Here is a 20663-nt window from a genome sequence, read left to right as displayed (position 1 = left end):
GAAAAATTAGTAATTGATGTGATTTTAGCATGAGACAGCTTTAATGAGTCAACCTATATACCTAACCATGAATACTTTAACAGATGCCATAATACACTATGGTAGATGGTTACTACGTGGTTTTAATATTAATCAGTTTAATGTTTTGGCTGACTGGTGTGTTCTCCACCACTTACATCAAAGAAACATAAACAGAGCTTCATTAATTATTACAAAAAGCTTTTTCCCTAGCACTGTTGCCTTGCACCTCCAGGGTCCAGGTTCAATTCCTGCTTTTGGGTCTGTGTAAATGGAGTTTGCAAGTTCTCCTCATGGTTGGTTGGTTTCCTCCAGATACTCCAGTTTTCTCCCACAGTTCAAAGATATGCAGACTAGGCTAATTGCAATAGCGTGTGAATAAATGTGTAAATGTCAACCAAGAGTCCTACAATGGTTTTGAAAATGGGAATAAATACAATGGTCTCCATTCGCCTTGTCAACCGTTGGACTATAGATGTTCCTAGATGAATGGATGGGTTACTGATAATTACAAAACCACATGCACTCATACTCAGTCTAAAATACAAAAAAAATATATATATATGAACAGATTCTAAGTACAATAGACTTTTGAGTTTAACAGCAACAATGTTACAGTATTAACATTCTGTTTAAGATATTATCACTGTAGCTTACATTTAAGACAAGTTGAGATTTGCCTTAGCTTACAGTATGTCTTTCTATGTTTCTTCATGAAATTGGAATGAATTTCCAATCAAAACTTCTTAAACTGAAGAATTTATAGCTGTTCAACTTTATTTAACCTATAACTTTGTGGAAAGTAGTCACATTTTTTACTCGAGTGAAGAATTTGGGTGCTTTCACCAACTCTGCCTACTAATTCAGGATCTGAGATGTAACAGATGGTATGATGCTACTTTCAGAAGTTCACCACTTTCACTTCAGATGGAGAGTAGCTTTAAAAAGAAGTCCTCATTCCACCTGCGAGTTTATCTCAGCGAAACAACAGCACCCTCCAGGATTGCTTCAGTGTGTAATGTGCTGACAACAAATGTGACTTATTATCATATAGAGTGCTTTTTAATGCACGTGTGCACTTACTTCCATCTACATTTGTTTTTTTCTTAATTAACTGCATATTCAAATGGTTTCCTGCTGATCTGCATTGGAAAGGATGAAGGGTGGGAATCTGATCTGGGGTCCAACTACTCATTATGAATCTAAACCTTAAACGGTGAATGAGAATTAATACCAAAGGTGTGTTTACAGAAGAAATTAAAAACAAAACAAAAACAGGACAGGATTTGTTCTTCATACATGGGTTACTAATATAACAGTATTAGATTCTGATGTTTTGATATTATCATAGATTTATCTGACCTTTAAAACTGGTGAAGGTATTTATACGCTCAGACCTGTTTTGATATAATAAAGGCAGGTCTGATTGTATTTAAAGGTAAGTTATTGGTGTTTTTAAACAGAATCCTTATGCCCGCTTTGTATCATGCCCATTAGCCATTTGTTAATCAGTTCAGCGTAGTTAAAAATTTCTTTTAGTCATTTTTCAAAAGAAATTCTGTCACATTTAGTTCATTATCAGGGACAGATTTTAGGACAAATTAAAGAAAATAATAATTTAAGAATAACGATTTCTGTTACATTATGGTGGTGGAGGAATTTCATTTTTGGGGTGTCTGTCCATCCACTATTCCATGTGAAATTCTTGTTAGTACAATATGATGAATGTAGAGTCCTGTGCAAAATACGAAAGTTTCTTCATATTGAATTAAATACAACAAATTAATCATGTTGAACGAATTAAAGAAATGTTTTACTGTGACAGGATGCAAAGTGCAAAGTTAAAAATGAGTTGTTTATGTAGCAACTTCAGCAGCAACCTTATGTCCCCCGCTCATATATATATATATATATATATATATATATATATATATATATATATATATATATATATATATATATAGGCCTGCGTGCATTACCGGAAACACTTATCTGTCTGGATTTATTTGTATTTGTTTTTAAAGTTAAAGGTAAAGTGCAGGTTAATTGGTTTTATTTTTAATTCATATATTTTAACAATTATTTTTATGTATTCAGTGGTAGGTGTTTTGCCTGCCATGCAGATTCCCGGGTTCGATTCCCAGCCAGTGCCCAAACCCCTATACGCCCGGGAAAAAAAATGGGAGGGTTGTGTCAGGAAGGGCATCCGGCGTAAAACCTGTGCCAAGTTGTAGTGCGGACTGGATATTCCACTGTGGCAACCCCTTGTCGGGAGCAGCCGAAAGACCAACAACAATTTTTTTTGGGCTGTGGAACAAATAATTTGAGTTTCTATTATTTCTTATGAGAAAATTTAATTTGGTTTAAGAGTGTTTTAGAATACAAGCCCGCTTCTGGAACGAATTATGCCCCTATATATACAGCATATATATATATATATATATATATATATATATATATATATATATATATATAGCCCTATATATATATATATATATATGGTATTGACTATATATGACTATATACAGTAATGACTCCCTCTGAATTCTGTCTGCTTCATCAGTTTGAACATGATGAGGATAATATAGAAATATAGGATAAAATAGGAGGGTTGCATCAGGAAGAGAATCCGGTGTAAAACCTGTGCCACGTTGTTGTGTGGATTGAATGGTTGCTGATGATAGTGATTTTTTAGAAACAAGTATAATATTTTTTTGTTTCTACTTGCTTCTGTTACTTCGAAATCATTCACTGTTTTATATTAATTATATAAAAACAAAAATTTCAATGTTGCTTAAGATAACAGGAAAATTCCAGAAACATTCCGCTGTGACATAATAATATCTCTCCAGATATAATGGTGCACATTACAGCAGTTTACATTCTTTTCTTCCATCATCTCTCTCTCTCTCCCTGTCTCTCCTTCTCTTTTTCTCTCTCTCACTATTCCACCCTTAGTTATGACATGTTGACTGATACCGAGGAATAATTATTGTGATTATCTTCCTTTCTTTGGTAAAAGGGACAAAAAGGGTAGTGTGGGCAACCAGGAACTCATGAAGGTCAGAAAATAAAAGAGTCAGAGGAAAAATGTGACAATTTTCTGCAGCTCTCCTCATGTTGTCTGCTTCCACTCCTTTCATTATTTCCTCCTCACCGCCTCTCACTGTCTCAAAGGGCCATTTTGGCCATTTGTCCAGATGCCAAGCTGCCTGTGTGCCTGCTCATGACTTTGAATAATAAATAAATGTAACATGGTTGTGCTGTACACAAGCATAAAATTACTGATGGCCACAATTCTTTTGCACCATACTGTGCTGGATAAAAAAAAAATAAAGAGCAGAGGAAATAAATTATGTCAAGAATATTTTTGGCCTGGAAATCCATTCCTGCCTCATATACATTTAACTACTTCTGCTTCTTCAAAATGTTGCAGCCAAAATAGGTACAGAAAAATATAAATAATACGGGACGAACATGTACATGGGATCAATGCATTTTTATTATTATCTAAAACTGTGCACATACCAATGCTTTACTTGAATAACAGATGAGGTGTGTTTAAGTCAAACTGGGACTTTAAATTATTGTAAAACAGACAAATAGTTACAGAAGACTTGGTGAGCGTAAAAGTGATGAGACTCTTAGGCTTTGCATGGTGCAAACATATTAAAGTAGGCCATGCATCCATGAATGACGATCTCGGCTGAGGTGGCTTGGAGCCCACTGCCATCATTCAGCGATAGAACGGCAGATCCTTGAAAATCAATTTATTCTGTATGGGAACTGTACACACAATCCTTAGACAACACACTTGTTAAAGGAACTTGGTTGGGAGTTATTGCCACATCTTTTATATATATATATATATATATATATATATATATATATATATATATATATATATATATATATATATATAAAATAATAATTCTGGCTTTAAAACACGTATTAATGTATAAAAGTAAAAATTACATACATAAATAAATCACATAAAAATCACATATACAAGTTGGCACAGCATGGAAAGTATCTTCACCTTGTACTATATTGAAAACAAAAACCATTTGTTTGATGATTTTCCATGTAATTCTAATTGTTTGTTTAAAAATATGCACTTATTTTTAATGTGGTGGCTGCGACATCCTCCAAAAAAGGTGGGACAAGGGCAATTTAAGACTAACAACAATGTGAGAAATAGAAATTACAAGGTGACAAGAGACAAGGGCTGTTAAACAGGTGAGCCAATTATGCTATGTTATGTATGGTATGAAATTTCCAAGAAATGTCTAGTCTTTCTAGGGCATTGATTTTCCAATTAATGCGCCGACAAATGATCCAATACTTAATATCATCATAAACTTCAAGGATATCTGTCAAATCTATCAGACATCACTATCACTAAACTGTCATGTTTTTCTAGGCGATATCAGGATGTGGGTTCTGGAACACTTTATTAAACCTTTGTCCATTAACACCATTTGTGGCTGTATTTTTCAAATGCAACATAAATCTTAAGGAAGCTACAGTAAACATAAATACTCTCCAGAGGTGTTAAAGATGTATCTGCATTTTGTTTCATCTGAGATGGACAGTGGCACACTTGGAAATATGTTTTGTGGTTTAACGAGACAACATTTTAAATACTTTTTGAAAACAACAGCCATCATGTTTTCTGGGTCAAAGAGGAAAAGGACCATCCAAGCTGTTATCAGCTTCAGGTCCAAAAGCCTGCATCAATAATGGTATGGGGTGTGTCAGCGCTCATGGCTTGGGTAAATTGCATATATGTGACAGCATATACTGTATGTGTCCTTTTTTAGAGCAGCATATGCTGCCATTAAAAAAAAAAAAAAAAAACAGAGTATGGGTGATAGCTGAAGCTATGTGCAGATGCATAACGGAAGAATACGTAAAATTCTTTCCAGCTAAACTTGACCAACTGGTGTCTTCAGTTTCCAAATCCTTAATTAAAATGTTATTAACAGAAATTATGATGTTATGCAAGAGTAATCAGGCAACTAGCCCAACTTTTTTTGGAGAATGTTACAGCCACAGATTTAAAATGGGTGCATATTTAAAAAAAAAAAAAAAGAAATTAACATAAAAATCATCAAATAATGCATTGTTGTGGAAATTCTATAATACAGATTTTAGTCTTACAACATAGCCAATTATCACTCAAATAATTTTAGATTTTAAACTAATATGTAAAAACTAACAAAGTTTATTGTTTTAATTTTTTATTTTTTTGTAAAGAATGTCATTCACTAGCAGGAAAAACGCATTTTGTGTGTTGGAATATGCTTTTTTTTTTCTATGGGACTATGTGAAAGGACTGGGCCCGGTTTCCCGATAATGCACACTCTTAGCGAGCTAAGAAGACTCTTAAGATATACAGTGAGGTCAATAAGTAGTTGATCACCCTGTGATTTTTCAAGTTCTCTTACTTAGATTACTTAGAAATTATGGAGGGGTCTACAATTTTCAACATAGATGCATTTTCACCATGAGAGAGAGAATCTAAAAAGAAAAATCCAGAAATCACATTGTATGAAGCAAAATAACAGGTCTTTGAGGGTCTTTTGAAGCAAGTGATTAAATACTTATTTGACACAGTGATTCACAAATAAAATGTTAAAAAAAATACAATGTGATTTCCATTTTTTTCTTTTTAGATTCTGTCTCTCACAGTGAAAATGCACCTATGCTAAAAATTGTAGACCACTGCATAATTTCTAAGTAAGAGAACTTGCAAAATTACAGGGTGATCAAATACTTATTGACCTCACTGTATGTGTTTTCCAAATTGTCCCTTAGAAGGTTTCTTAAGTCGCTGCCTCTTACGTCCGACGTTACAAGGCGCTGTCTACAGTGAAGGTACTGAATGAGCTGACATCGGTTTTATATATATATATATATATATATATATATATATATATATATATAGTAGCGTTTTTACCGCCGGAATGAATGTTGGAGAGACGAATAAGCTTAATTGCTGCCCAATGCAATGGCTGGGAATACTTTATTTTACACAGCACGTGTATAGCATGAGCAGCACATTCACACGAGAACCACATCCAATTTAGCCTTAGCATAAACCGGAGCACATTCAACAGGTCACACACACTCCACACACAAACATGGCCGAAAGCCCCCAGCCCAAACAACCTTCCCCAACAGGGTGTGCACATAAAGAACCCCCGCAAGGCAAGACGGTCGACAGCCACTGCCCCAGTAGCTAGACTACAGTGTGCTGATCACGGTCCAGCTGTGGCACAGGCGAAGCGACTACGGGTGACGCTCTAGGTGACACAGTAACTCGGCTGCACGCTGGCTCGGACGGCTGATCACCGCCGGAGAGCCTGGAGGACTTCACGGGGAGAATGTTCGGATTCGAGGGTTCTACGTCGGCGTTAGCATGTAGGTTTCCCGCTCGGTCTGCTACCAGAAGTTCCCCCCCCGGGTGTGTGCTACTAACATGTCTGGCTGTGGTTTGGGTCTTAGCAACCTGTCTACCCCGAAGTTACCATGGGTTCCGTTAGCCAAATTCAGCACCGCACCCCATTTCTCCAAAATGTCAAACCCCAAAATGCAGTCCTCCTCGACATTTCCCACTAAGAACTCGTGTGAATGAGTTTGCTTACCTATTTGGACTCGCACTGTGCGACACGTCCGTACCTTCACGTAGCCCCCTGTAATGGTGCAAATGTTGAAGGCGGAATCAGGCAGTCTGTAAACGCACTCACTTTGTCCGAGTAATCCAGAGCGCAGCAGAGAAACAGTGGAGCCGGTGTCCACGAGTGCCCGCAGCAAGACGCCCTCCAGTAGAGCTTCCCAAACGTCCCGAACGGAAATTGAATTCAACAGCTGGGGAAACAAGCATGGTTGCGTGGGGTGGCTTCCCCTTAGCGCCCCCCGGCGCTAGTTTAGCAGCTGCTGAAGTACGCTGTCCCTCAGGCCTGAGGACGTTGCAGCGGTAGTCCCAAGGTCCTGTGCCTCGGCATCACCGCAAAACCTCTAAGACTTGCTCGTTGCCTAGCCACGACGGGTAGCCCTGTCCCCGGCTAGGTTCACCGACCGAGCACCCCTGAGCTGCGGGCGGTCGCTCGACTCTTTCGCTGTGATGTTCCACCATTATGGCCTCGCGCAGCGCCTCAGAAAGAGAAGCTGGTGCTGCTAACCTGATGTGCTGCGGCTGTCGGAGTCCCTGGACAAATGCGCGACAAGCTAGCTCTTCCCGCTGGTCGTGCTCGAATTCCGGATAGCCCCGGCGCAAGACATCTTAAATCCATGGTGGACGCCCCCAGTGGCTCGGAAGCGCGCCGCTCGCAGACCGCCAGCTCCTCGCACGCTGCCTCCTTACGGTCGCCCGCGCCAAACCGGAAGTGGAGCGACTCCCGTAGCTTTGCCCAGTCCTTCCGCTCATCGGTCCGGAGGTCTTCCAGCGCCCGGAGCGCGTCACCCTCCAGCGCGAGAGCTACCCGGATGGCTGTTTCCACCGGGGACCAGCCCGCGAAGTCGGGCGGCTAGCTCTACTTGGGTGAGGAATGCGTGGGGTTCAACGGCGCCGTTGTAGGAAGAAAGGCGCAGCTGCATGTTGCTTTGCCGGCTGACGACGCACGGAGCTGTGGCTTGCTCCGGTGCTTGCGCAACGTCAACGTGGGGCTCCGCCCCGAGGTCCAGTGCCGGGATCTTTATCTCGCCGCTCCGCTTTGGTAGCTTGCGCTAGCTCCTTCAGGAAAGAGCTTTTTTTCCCCCAGTAGTTGCTCCGCTACTCGGCGGCCTGCTTGGATCTTTTTTAGGTCCTCGATAGTGCGCTCCAACTCGTAACTCTCCATCCCACTTCTGACACCAATGTAGTGATTTTACCGCCGAAAAGAATGTTGGAGAGATGACAGGGGAGTACCTTCCCCAACAGGTTGAACACATAAAGAACCCCCGCAAGGCATGACGGTTGACAGCCGCCGCCCCGCCTACGCCACAATATTATATAATATAATATATATATAAAATCACCAAACTGTTGCTATAACCCCTATCTCACCTATGCGGTTTGACCCACGGTGAGATGCGGAGATAGGCACTCTGAGTCTCCGCGATTGCCTGCCAACGTTCTGCAGGGTCTGCAAGCTTCCGCGAAGACTGGCAAAAAAATTTAACATGTTTAAAAAAAAATTATTAAAAATTTTGATATTTTAAAAATTAAACGTTTAACTTTTCGGGCAGAAAGATGCCAAAACTAATTCATGATGAACCATACTTACAGCCACCGCGCGAAACAGCGTAGGTGAAATCATTAAAATCACTCCCCAAGTTTGAAAACTCCCAAGTTTATTTTCTCATTTAACTAAATCAAATTTCATCATGAAATAAAACGTGTCAAAAGAAAAGTCTATCAAGTCATGGATAATGATCAGGCTAATGATCAATGAAACATATTTTAAACAAAAAGCAGCAAGCAGCTGGACATCGGGATGTAGAGCGTAAGTATGATGCATTGGCCTGGCAAGTGCAGGTCTGAGCAGGTCAAGAAGCTCCATAATCTGTTGCCTAGAAAGGCAAAACTTTTTTTAAAAAATAGCCACCTCAGGCATTATATAAAAAAGGCTGAAGTTTTGCCTAAAGAAAAAATGTACATGAACCACATGGCTCCGTGGACGGCGCCGTCTTTGGTTTAGCACAACAACACGCTATATCGCTTCCAAATTGCTTGCCGCCTGTTTAATATTAAAAGTGATTGCCAATTTTAATGCATTATTCACATTATGAAATAGGCTAATTAAGTCACTCTATTAGTTTTGATATAAAATAAAATTAAATTCCTAAACAGGCCTACAGTATATTCTATCATTAATACGACTTTGGTAACGTGCCATAATGTGCTTCCATACGCCGCTGATTTATAAAAACTGCTGCTCAGTAGCGGCGACTAGCGTCTTGAGCTGAAACAACCCAAATGTTTCAGGAATCACGCCATAGCGTTAAGAGAGAGGTTAAGGTACAACTTAAGAACTACTTAGTGATACGAAGCTTTTGGGAAACCAGGCCCAGGTCTTTAGCCCCGTTCTTCTTGCAAGCCCAGAGGAACTTAAGCAGAGAATCATTGAGATACTGGAGAATGACACGCAAGATACTGTATGCTACAGCATGTTTGATAGGATCTTGACTACCGACTTGACGTGTGTCATGTCACATAATGAACATTTGTAAAATTTGTCGTGAACCCTATATCTATATTAATATCTTTTTAGAAATTTGATTAGTACATTTTTTATATTTAAACATGACGCCTATTTAATTCCGTTTGCCTGGGAATTGTAGTTACGATATTTATATTCATGTTTGAAATGATTGCAAAAATATATATTTTGAAGAGACATTTACATTTAACAGACACTCTTATCCAGAGCGACTTACATTTTTATCTTATTACACATCTGAACAGTTGAGGGTTAAGGGCCTTGCTCAAGGGCCCAACAGTGGCAACTTGGTGGTTGTGGGGTTTGAATCTGGGATCTTCCGAACCGTAGTCCAGTGCCTTAACCACTGAACTACACCTGGCCCCATTTAAAATTCCTTGTTTGTAGAAAAATCCATGTATAATATGTCAAACTAAATTAAACCAAATAAATCACATATATGAAAAAGTATAACCTTATAAAGAATAAATAAAGTAAGTTAAAATGATGAAACACTTTAATGGTAAAACATCAAACAAAAACATAAAAAAAATTTAAGACTGTAAAAAAAATAAAAATTTTAAGCATTTCTTTAAGAAGTTCAGGTGTCATTCAAATAATAAAAAAAAAAAAAAAAATTAGGTTAAGTCTTTGCCACATATTCATTACCGAACAGTGAAATTCTTTTCCATTGATGCTCCAGCTTGAAAGATGATGTATCACGTGCAAGAAACCACATGTTAAAATAAATTACTATGTTTCTTAAACTAAAAGTTTATAAAGTATAGAAAGTCAGAAGTTCAGCATACATTACGAAGGGTTTTCCTAGTCCACCAAACACAAACAGTTCTGCAGTCTTTAAAATTTCCAGACTTAATCAGGGATGCATTATTTCCTGCAAAGCATGGTCTCTCTTCATTTATAGCTTTTATTCATGTTTTAAAGTGTATGCAGCTGTACAAATATATCCATGTGTGTAGAATGATAATTAAGACAAGCAAATAGCTTGAGGGCGTGAGTGGATGCACTGAGGAGTGGACAGCTGTGGGACGAACTGCAGTCAGTACAAAATCACCTCTTCATGCTATGATGATTAATCAAAGGAGCCCTTCATCAAGTTTAGAGGGAGTTTCGCAGAACTATGTAAGCTTTCGATGGACTTTTCTCTGGACCTCACTACAATCTGGCAGCACTTGAGGGAGCGATGATGGGATAATTAACACTGTATTTCATCACAGGGATATATAACATGCTGATAAAAATATCTCACAAATAATAAGAAATGTTTAAATAGATAGCTAACAACCTATTTTATCTACAGATGTAATGCTTTATTTTCTACTCATTAATTTTGTATGCAATTTTAAATACTGTATATTTACACAATTTGATCTCACAGCTCCATAGGCCATAGTTCAGTCTTGTGAGTGAACAAGCATCTACTGTATTCTTATTTACAGCTGGGCCAGGGGTAGCTCAGTGGATAAGGCCTTGGACTATGGTTCAGAAGGACCCAGGTTCAAACCCCACAACCACTAAGTTGCCACTGTTGGGCCCTTGAGCAAGGCCCTTAACCCTCAGATGTGTAATGAGATAAAAATATAAGCCGCTCTGGATAAGATAAGTTAAAACTTTAAATATGAGAAATTAAGTCAGGCCAGTTCATTTTAGATAGATAGAATAAAGGGTTAATTAATTAGAATTGGCAGGACGGTGTTGTAGTGGTTAGCACCGTTGCTTTGCACCTCTTCGTTTTCCGCCTTGGGGTCTGTGTTCAGGAGTTTTGATGTTCTCCCAGTGCTTGGTGGGTTTCCTCTTGGTACTCCGGTTTCCTCCCACAATCCAAAGACATGAAATTTAGGCTTATCAATGTTTCCAAATTGCCTGTAGTCAATGAATATGAGAGTGAATGTTGACTGGAGGTCCCACCCACAGTTGTGAAAATGGGACTAAATACATTCATTGGTCTCCACAGTCCCTAGGTGGACTTCAAAGGTTCCCAGATGGATGGATGGTTAGAAATAGCAGTGAAAGTCATAACATATACAAATGCAACCTCACACATCTTAGCAGGAGTTAGCAGAACCTAAACGTTAGGTAAAAATATTCTTTTACATCTTTTATTTATTTATTTACTTATTATAATTTTTTTTTTCAATGTCACTGTCTTGTTCATTATGGATCTAAATCGACAGCCTGATGTCTCTAAAGCTGCTTCGTCAGAGGATCTATTGTGAAAACTGCTAGACAAGTAAAATTTAATTGAATTGAATTGGGTTTTGCCAAGTATTCAGTCATCTTTCATTGTTGGTCACAATTCTGCCTAGTATATTGAGTTTTATGAGTTTTCATAGACTGTCAATAAGAATGAGTGCCAAAACATATGGCCTTCCAAAGCCAGTGAATGGGTTTTTTTTATTAATTCATCAGCTAAGTGAATGCCATCACACTCAGCTGGGTTATTAATTTTTGTCCGTAGCCTGAAGCAGGAAGACACATGGACCAAATGCCAGAGACTTATTTATATCACAACCTGTGCTGCAATAAAAACAAGCAGGTGGTTTAATCTTAACACAGATTAATTATTATCATTATTATTATTGTAATTATTATTATTATTATTATTATTATTATTATTATTATTATTATTATTTTATCCTGTCTTAAGACAATCTTTCATTCAAATTCTTAGCAATATGTTTTATTATTTTGCAGTCTGCAATAAGCCAACACGTCATTAAAACTTGTAATGAGAAGAGATTATTAGAAAGGCAGAACTTCCCCTTCATTTATTTTGTCCCCTGGCAGTGCATGTAGCTGAGGCCTTTTGGGACCTGTGTTCTATGGGACTTTGGGCGAAGTTATTATGGTTGTTCACTGTTCCACGAATGTGTTCAGTGTTTTTAAAGGCTTACGACATATTCTGAGATTAACAGTGAGACCTTCACCATGTCTTAAATTGAGTTAAGTCTTGTTTTTTCGTGAACACTGACCTCTTAGACACAATAGTCCTGAACTAATTCCTGTAGCCAGGATAGTCCTGAACACCGTCATGTTAGCTGTAAGAGCTCTAAACAATGTCTTGTTAGCCACAATAGTTCTGAACACTGTCCTGCTAGCCATGATAGCCCTAAACGTTGTCCTCATTCCTATATTAGCACTAAAAATGTGTCATGGCAGGATTATATTTCATAAAGTTTAAAAAAAAAAAAAAACACCACATTAAAGCCCAATCCCAATTCTATTTTCTACCCCTTCCCCTACCCCTCGTTTTTAAAATATTTCCCCACTGTTATACGTCATCATACGTATCCGTTCATTTACATGTACACATACAGTATGGCCGTAAGCAAAACAAACAATGCGTTATCAAATGCTCGGCAAACTGCCGTGTTACTGAACTTTCATATTTGTTTGTAGCAGTAAAGTGTATATGACATAAAAATATATTTTTGTAATATTGCGCAATCGGTGCTATCCGCTAGCAAACTTTAGCGATTTTTTTTCTTTACAGAACATCACCATAAACACAAACACAAGACTAAAGGTAATATACATAGAATGAAAACTTGTCATAAAAATCTTTATTAATGGCAAAAAATCGTTACATTTATGGGTCTGCTTGCTCGAGTGAGCAGCCATGTTGAAAATTTCACTTAGCCCTTCGTTTGAAGTGAGGTCCTGAAAAATCTTCATTTGGAGGGCTATCTGGCCCTTCCCCTTACCCCTCCCCCTCCAACCAAAAGAGAAATGAGACACCCCTACCCCTTCACGTGAACGCGCCAAACGGAGGGGTAGGGCTAAGTGTAGGGGTAAGGGGTAGAATTGGGATCGGGCCTAAAACTCTTACGATTACCCTAACACGTTCATTTCAAAGGCCAGACTTATTGCTAATATTGCTTTTGGCAAAATCTCACAATCAGTACAACAGGTAGCTTTATATTTCCAAAAGCTTAACACATGTTTAGTTGTTTCGTTTTGCTCATTTCAAGATAAACTAAATGTGGAAAACAAATTGTAAAAAGCTCGACACCAGTGACATAAAAACTGACTAAATTTGTAAAAAAAATATATAGATTCCTAGTGTGTACAGGACTAGAGGTGCTTGAACTCTTTTCTTTTAGGGTTCAAATGTTTAGCCTTGTTAGCCCCAAATTCTTCTTATTAGTTCTGACATACTTCCTGTTTGTCCCATTAGCACTGAAGACTGTAAGAAATCATTCCTTTTAGCCCTATATACTGTACACACACACACATGCACTCTGTCAACATGGAGATGAAATTCCACGTCCAGCTTCTAGGTTTGTTCCCATGCTCACACCCAGCTCAATCGCTATGCCAAGTTTCATCTCCGTCTCCATGACAAACGTCCAGCCTAGTCCCTGTGCCAACACCCTGCTGTGGAACTCTTTGTGTCTTGAGAGATGTTTAATTTAAAATTGTTTTAAGTTTGTCTCGTACTTAGTTTGCTAATAAGTATGATAATTTCAGCTTTTCACTGTAATGGTTTTATGTACAGTTTTATGTCTTGCATCTCTTCTCACGCTGTTTTCACTCCTGTTTTGGTTCGAGTTAAACATTTTTGTTTATGTTTTCACTGATTACACTCATCATCTGTTTTTACACCGTGTCTCTGACCCCAATTTTCATAAAACTCGTCCATTTTTTTTTCTGCAAGAAAATGTTGTTTTGAATGCTGAGAAAATAATAAGAAGGATTTTTTTTTTTGTATGTATGTATGAAAATGTGTTGTTATGATTTTTTTAATTAAGTAATTAGATTAATTTAGCTTCACTGGATGAACCTTAACGATAATGCCAAGACATGACAAGCAAAGAAAGGAAAGTGTTAGACCATTTACAGACTGATTATTATGTGATTTATATACAGGTGGAAAATATAATCTGCTCTAATTTTGTTCAGAGAGTCTGACTCTTTGAGAAAGAAATGTCAAACTGGACCATCGCAAAACCATCTGTCTGAGGCATGAACAGGTGGTGGTGAAGGGTGAGTAGTAATATGAAATGAGAAACAATAAACCCTGTGATCTTTTTATGATGGATAACCTGCATCATTCTAAAAGCAGAAAACTAAATCTTTGACAGCAATCCTGAGCTTTAAGCGCAAAAAAAGCCTAAAGGTTTGTAATTAGATGCTAAATTTTATCTTTTGTTTGCTTGTTTCTGTCAAATTTGCCCTCACGAAGCTGTTAATTTTTTTTTTTTATAATCACACACCTTGAAGCATTTTACTCCTGGTATACCCCAAAATGTGCCGCCAATCTCACTTGTCCACTTCCAGTAATATGAGGGACTGTTTTGATCAGGTTGATCAGGTGTACATTACCATAAGTATTGGCTATTGTAAATTGTCCGTAAGTAGACAATGTTCATGCTTGTGATGGTTGATACAGTAATTCATTGCAGGAATTAACACCACTAATGTCCTATTGTACATTCAGTTAGGAGTTATGGTATACTTTTAAAAGTATCACAAAAACTAAGATTGTGTGTAATCCATCATTTTGTCAGATTTGGGGCAAAATATACACAGAGAAAGCAGTGAGTTTGGCTTTGCAAAAAGGTCAGTCAAAGTTTTCAGCCAGCGCAAGTGTAATTAGTTGTGCACTGACCAGATGTTCATGTTAGGTTCTTGTTTTAGCACCGTTCTGATCTTTAGTCCTTTGCTACCTGAGGCTCGTAAGCATACTTTAGTAATATATACTTGTGTATGCAGCAATGTAACAGTATGATAATATTAATCAACATAATATTAATCATAGTGAAATAATATAGAAGTAGGTAGAGAGTATGACAAGTCGTAAAACATAGTGGGTTCATCCTCAGAGGTGAGAGAAGAAAAGCAGACGACTATGAGACAGGTCATAAAACATAAACACTGATACTCAGTGTACAGTGTGTACCCAAAGTACCTGGGAAAAAACCCAGACATAAACTGTACTTATTTTATAATTAGCTGTCATGTGTATGATAAATAGACAAGATAAGGCGTCAGGTGCCGGACCTGACAGACACACTAGCATAGGATAAGGCGCCAGGTGCCGGACTTGGTAGACACAAGAGCACACTTACAGTAATGAAGGATTGAAACGTGTGTTGGATACACGTGCTACACGTGCACCTGCAGTCTAAGTTAGAATATAGACAAATAACATGTTCTCATTACTGTACCCTGTATTCTTCTCTCAACTGAACTTCATTGTATACCCGCCGCAAAATCCATTGGTATATGATTATTTACAAAACTCTACAAGAATTGTTACACTCTTTTTCTTTTGCGTATAACACACGTTCTGCTAACCTGATTCTGCTGACAGTTTCTAAGGCTTCTTCTGTATTTGGCCTGTCGTCTTTTCAAAATGCTGCTGCTAGAGACTGAAATGACCTGCAAAAAAACGTTAAAACTGGACAATCTCATTCCTAAGTATGTTTTTCAATCTCGGATCTTAGCTCACTTTAAAGACATGTGTTGCTGTTATTTAGACAAGCTGCTCTTATTCACTGCTGCTCCACTGTTCACATTGTTTGTATATGTGTATAAATGTATGTGTATGTATATATATAATTTTTATTTTTTATTTTATTCATTTATTTATCTAATATGCAACTTATTTACTGTTTTTGCTTTTATTTTTCTTGTAATTTCGAGAAAATCTGTAAATAAGGAACCTGTTCTTAATCTGTCTTGCCTGGTTACATAAAGGTAAGTAAAATAAAAAATAAAATAAAAAAGTTTTAAGAATACTGAGTTAAATAAGAGTAGATTTAAAAATAAACTAGTATGTGCATTTACCTAATAGCAAACAAAGAGATGTTTACCCATGGTCAGTCTCTTGAGAACTGTAGAATAAACAAAGGAAAAAAAACAGGAACGTACAGTATAGTAAAAATGTGCACCACCCTGTTATTATTATTTTTTTTATAAACTAAGCAAAAGATAATGGAAAGTAATTTGCAAGAAAAAAAATTATATAATGGAAAAAATATAATCACTTGGGAGTCAGATGATGAGGTATATGATGTAACGTAATATGATAAAAATTTAAACATAATGGAAGAATATTTTTGGGAAAAGTTTGGGTTAATATAAAGGAGGAGATAAGGTGTGCAGATAATGAGCCTGCATGTAACTGTCAGACAGTCTGCTCTTGATCATGCTTGGATTTACGACCTAAGCATTACAGGTGCGGCTCACTTGGGTTTTATTGCTGCAATAAATCCTGCTCACTTCATCCAGATCTGCACAGAGTCCTGAGTCGTTCTTTGGTTCTTTTTGACTAGAGATACAGCTTTTGTTTAATGTCCTATAATTAGATAACATTAACAAGTGGAAGACTAAAAATCTTCCAAAGGCCACATCTACACATATAGGGATTATTTCTAAAAATGGCTTTTTATAGTACATAGGTTCACCACTTTGTCATTTTTAAAGAATATAAAAAAATATAAGGTAATCCTGCTAAAGGTTGTATGTGTTGTTCTTTACGAAATGTTGTTTTGCTAGGCAAGGTTGTAAAGAGTATATATTTAAGTTACCTTAGCCTTAAACCGGGCTGGTGAAAATGTTCTTGATATGTCTCATCAAGAAGTTTCATTTGAAAAAAAAAAAACAAGCAAAAAATAATGTCAAATTGACACTGTGATTAAAATAATAATTTTGATGTCTTTATGGCATGATTTACTGTAGTGCTAAAAAGAATCACTTTATGCATTTGAAAAAATATGCACTAGTTAGGGGGAACAATAAGGTGCCTGAAATATCAACAGGTGCAGCAATTTAGGATTTTTTTTTCAATCACCCAAAATGTGTTTCTGCATTTTTTTTTTTTTTTAAATTGTCAAATTAAAGGTATGTCAGGCTAACTGATTTCTTGCGTTATTTTATGTTCTTACCTCCTGGCAATTATTTGATTGCATGATTGCACTATTTATAAAAAAACAAACAAACAAGCAAAAAAAAAAAAAAAGCTACCTTAATGTAAAAAAGTTGCACAGTTTTTTCAAGTTTGCTCAATTCTATGAAACATTTCCTGGTCAAATAGTATTGGTTGTGGGCTCAATGAATTATATTTCTCTAGGGTTGACTTAGTCAACCTTTTCACCTACTCAAAAAGGTAATTGTAGCCCACTTGGTTCAAGTGATTGTTTTTCTATAAAAACAAGTTCGCTTAACAATACCCCAACAATTAAAACTCCTTTATTTTTCCAAAACTAATCAAAGTTAAAACAGTGATCTGCATAAAACAGAAGGATACATACCAGATGCTTATCAGTATCTTACTGATTATTTTATATTACAATATCATAAGTATTTTTACCATGAACGAACAGTTTACCTCCATCCTCCCCCCCCATCCCCCCCCCCCACCCCCACCACAATATGTTAGACACAAAAAAAAGGGTCTATGTCATCAAGAATCTAAGGAAAGCGAGTCTCTAAGTCCAATAGAAATCGTTCGGATGGCTCCAAAAGTGTATATCCAGTCCTTTTGGACTTCAATGTTTAGAGCACAGACCTGAACAAACATCACTTCTTAAGCTGCTGCATACTGTAGTCACCCAGACCCTCAAGGTCTACAGCACCCTTTATCATCACTCCTATAGCTCCACAAGGCCAGCCGTCACCCCTCTGATCTCAACCCTTCACAGCAGAGCTCTGGTTAAAGAAAACAAGAGAGTCTTGTAAAGACAAAGATACAGTAAATAAATTTCACAAAATATTTAGTTATAATAAAACTAATACAAATACAAAATGCATTAATTAAATAAATGACTAAGGCCAAATAACATCAGAGTGTATAAAAGATTGTTTCTGGAAGTCTAATGATGGATTAAAGTTATGAACTGCTTGGTATTTAAAAGGGTTTGATAGTTTCAAGGCTTTTACTTTGTTGTTCTCAGGAGTGATTACATGTTTGAATTAACCAGGTATTTACTCAATTTGATTTTTATACAAATAAGTTAACAGATATAACACTCGTAGATAAGCATTAGCGAATTTGGCAGTTTTTATTTTTTTGATTAAAATTGAATTAAAAAATTAATTGCTGACTCAATTTGATTTTTTTTAGTTTATTCAATCTGTTTCTCCAAAGTTTTTAAGAACACAATGTTACCTGTTGCTTCACCAAATACCACTGTAAGTGGTAAGTTGTTCCAACAATACAACATTAATTATATTTAATTCTAGTTGGTTTATTTGAAATGATCCAAGTCCTTCAGACCAATTCTGAGAATTGCGAACTGAACAGATCCGTGTGAACTTTTCGCCTTCCTGTAAAGGGGTCACAAGTTGTTCTGTCCAAACCCTGTCCTTTCCCTTTATCCCCTAGATGCCTTGCAGAATATCTTCCTCATTTATAATGCATATGATCTGAACAGGGAATATTTAGCTCGAGGGCACCTGAACAGTCGGTGTGTGGGAGTCCAGAAGATGTGAGCCGAATCACGGCGCACAGCTGGTCTCATTGCTAGAGGACAGATGAGGGCAAAAAGCCAATAAAGTTTCCTGCCAAATGTCCTTGTGCAACATATTTCCAAGACGTACTCTACTTTATAAATTCTGCATCATATTTTGTTCACCCATATCTCTTCTGGTCCTGCTCTGAGCCAGCTGGCTTTCCATCTCCTAGGCAACACTTAAACAGAGATGGAACCGCTCTGGTGATAAAGGGGAGAAAAAAGAAGAAAAAAAGTTTTTGTTGCTTTGATTTTCTTAGCCCACTCATAGCAGGAATCCACTGATGGTGCTCGGTTTCCTGTCCTTCATTCTCTTGATTTGCAGGAAATTATAAATGGTCAAGAAGTTTGACTGTTTTAGTGTTATTTCCAGCATCATATCAGACCCAGATAAACCCGTCGTTTGTTGGTATAAGAACATATGGCTTCAGTGTTTCCTCCTAATGAGCAGATCAAGGCATTCTTGCCCACCCAGAGACGGACGCTCGTCCTCATTCCCCTGGCATGCAGCCCTGCTGGCAGGCTGTGTTTCCATGGAGAGCACAGGAGACAGAGCCGAACATGAATATTCAGATCTGCGAAAAGGAGTTGCCGTCTCTGGAGCAAAATTACTGTGACTCTCCCCTGAGCTAAATGAGCTCATCAAGCTGGGGCTAACTGGAGGTATATCCCAAGGGGAAAGAGAGCTAGATAGAGAAAAGCGAGGGGAGGTGGACTGGGTTAAGACAGGTAAACAAGTTTTTTTTTTTATGCAAAGTACTAAAAAAAGAGGGAGAACTGAAGGGAGAATGTAAAAGAGGAATAGAAAGAGGTACTGTAAAAACAAAAAATATAAAGAATGAAAGATGATAAGAGAGAATTTGGAATGGCTTTTTTTTTAAACAGCATTTGGTTGAACCTGAGGAGGAATGGATGGTTATTACCGTTCTTTACACCTGCAACATTAAATTCATTTCATTGCTGATTCATTTCCCATAACCGTAGCTCTGACAATAGTGCAGCTGCAAATCATAGGTTATTTCAATGCATTGATTTCTAATAAATGCAGTAGAGTTTTTGACAAGTTTGTTTAACAAGATCTTGGAGAGTGAGAGGATTCCAGAGGAATGGAGGAGAAGTGTATTGGTGCCAATTTTTAAGAACAAGGGAGATGTGCAAAGCTGTGGCAATTATAGAGGTATAAAGCTAATGAGCCAGACAATGAAGCTGTGGGAAAGAGTAGTGGAAGCTAGGTTAAGGGCAGAGGTGAGCATTTGTGAGCAGCAATATGGTTTTATGCCTAGAAAGAGTACATCAGATGCAGTATTTGCTTTGAGGATGCTGGCGGAGAAGTACAGAGAAGGTAACAGGGAGTTGCATTGTGTCTTTTTAGATTTAGAGAAAGCGTATGACAGGGTGCCAAGAGAGGAGCTGTGGTATTGTATGAGGAAGTCTGGAGTGGCAGAGAAGTATGTTAGAGTGGTGCGGGACATGTATGAGAGCTGTAAGACAGTGGTGAGATGTGCTGTAGGTGTGACAGAAGAGTTTAAGGTGGAGGTGGGTCTGCATCAAGGATCGGCTCTAAGCCCCTTTTTGTTTGCTCTGGTGATGGACAGGATGACAAATGAGGTAAGACAGGAGTCCCCATGGACTATGATGTTTGCAGATGACATTGTGCTCTGTAGCGAGAGCAGGGAACAGGTGGAGGAAAATTTGGAGAGGTGGAGGTATGCTCTGGAAAGCAGAGGAATGAAGGTTAGCCGCAGCAAGACGGAATACATGTGTGTAAATGAGAGGGACCCAGGAGGATCGGTGAGGCTACAGGGAGCAGAGGTAAAGAAGGTGCAGGATTTTAAGTACTTAGGGTCAACGGTCCAGAGCAACGGAGAGTGTGGAAAGGAGGTGAAGAGGCGGGTACAGGCAGGTTGGAATGGGTGGAGAAAAGTGTCAGGTGTGTTGTGCGATAAAAGAGTATCAGCGAGAATGAAAGGAAAGGTGTACA

This window comes from Clarias gariepinus, chromosome 2, assembly GCF_024256425.1.
Source record: "Clarias gariepinus isolate MV-2021 ecotype Netherlands chromosome 2, CGAR_prim_01v2, whole genome shotgun sequence".
NCBI classification, from domain to species: domain Eukaryota; kingdom Metazoa; phylum Chordata; class Actinopteri; order Siluriformes; family Clariidae; genus Clarias; species Clarias gariepinus.
The sequence above is the reverse complement of the archived record's forward strand: the minus strand, read 5'-3'. Positions refer to the sequence as shown.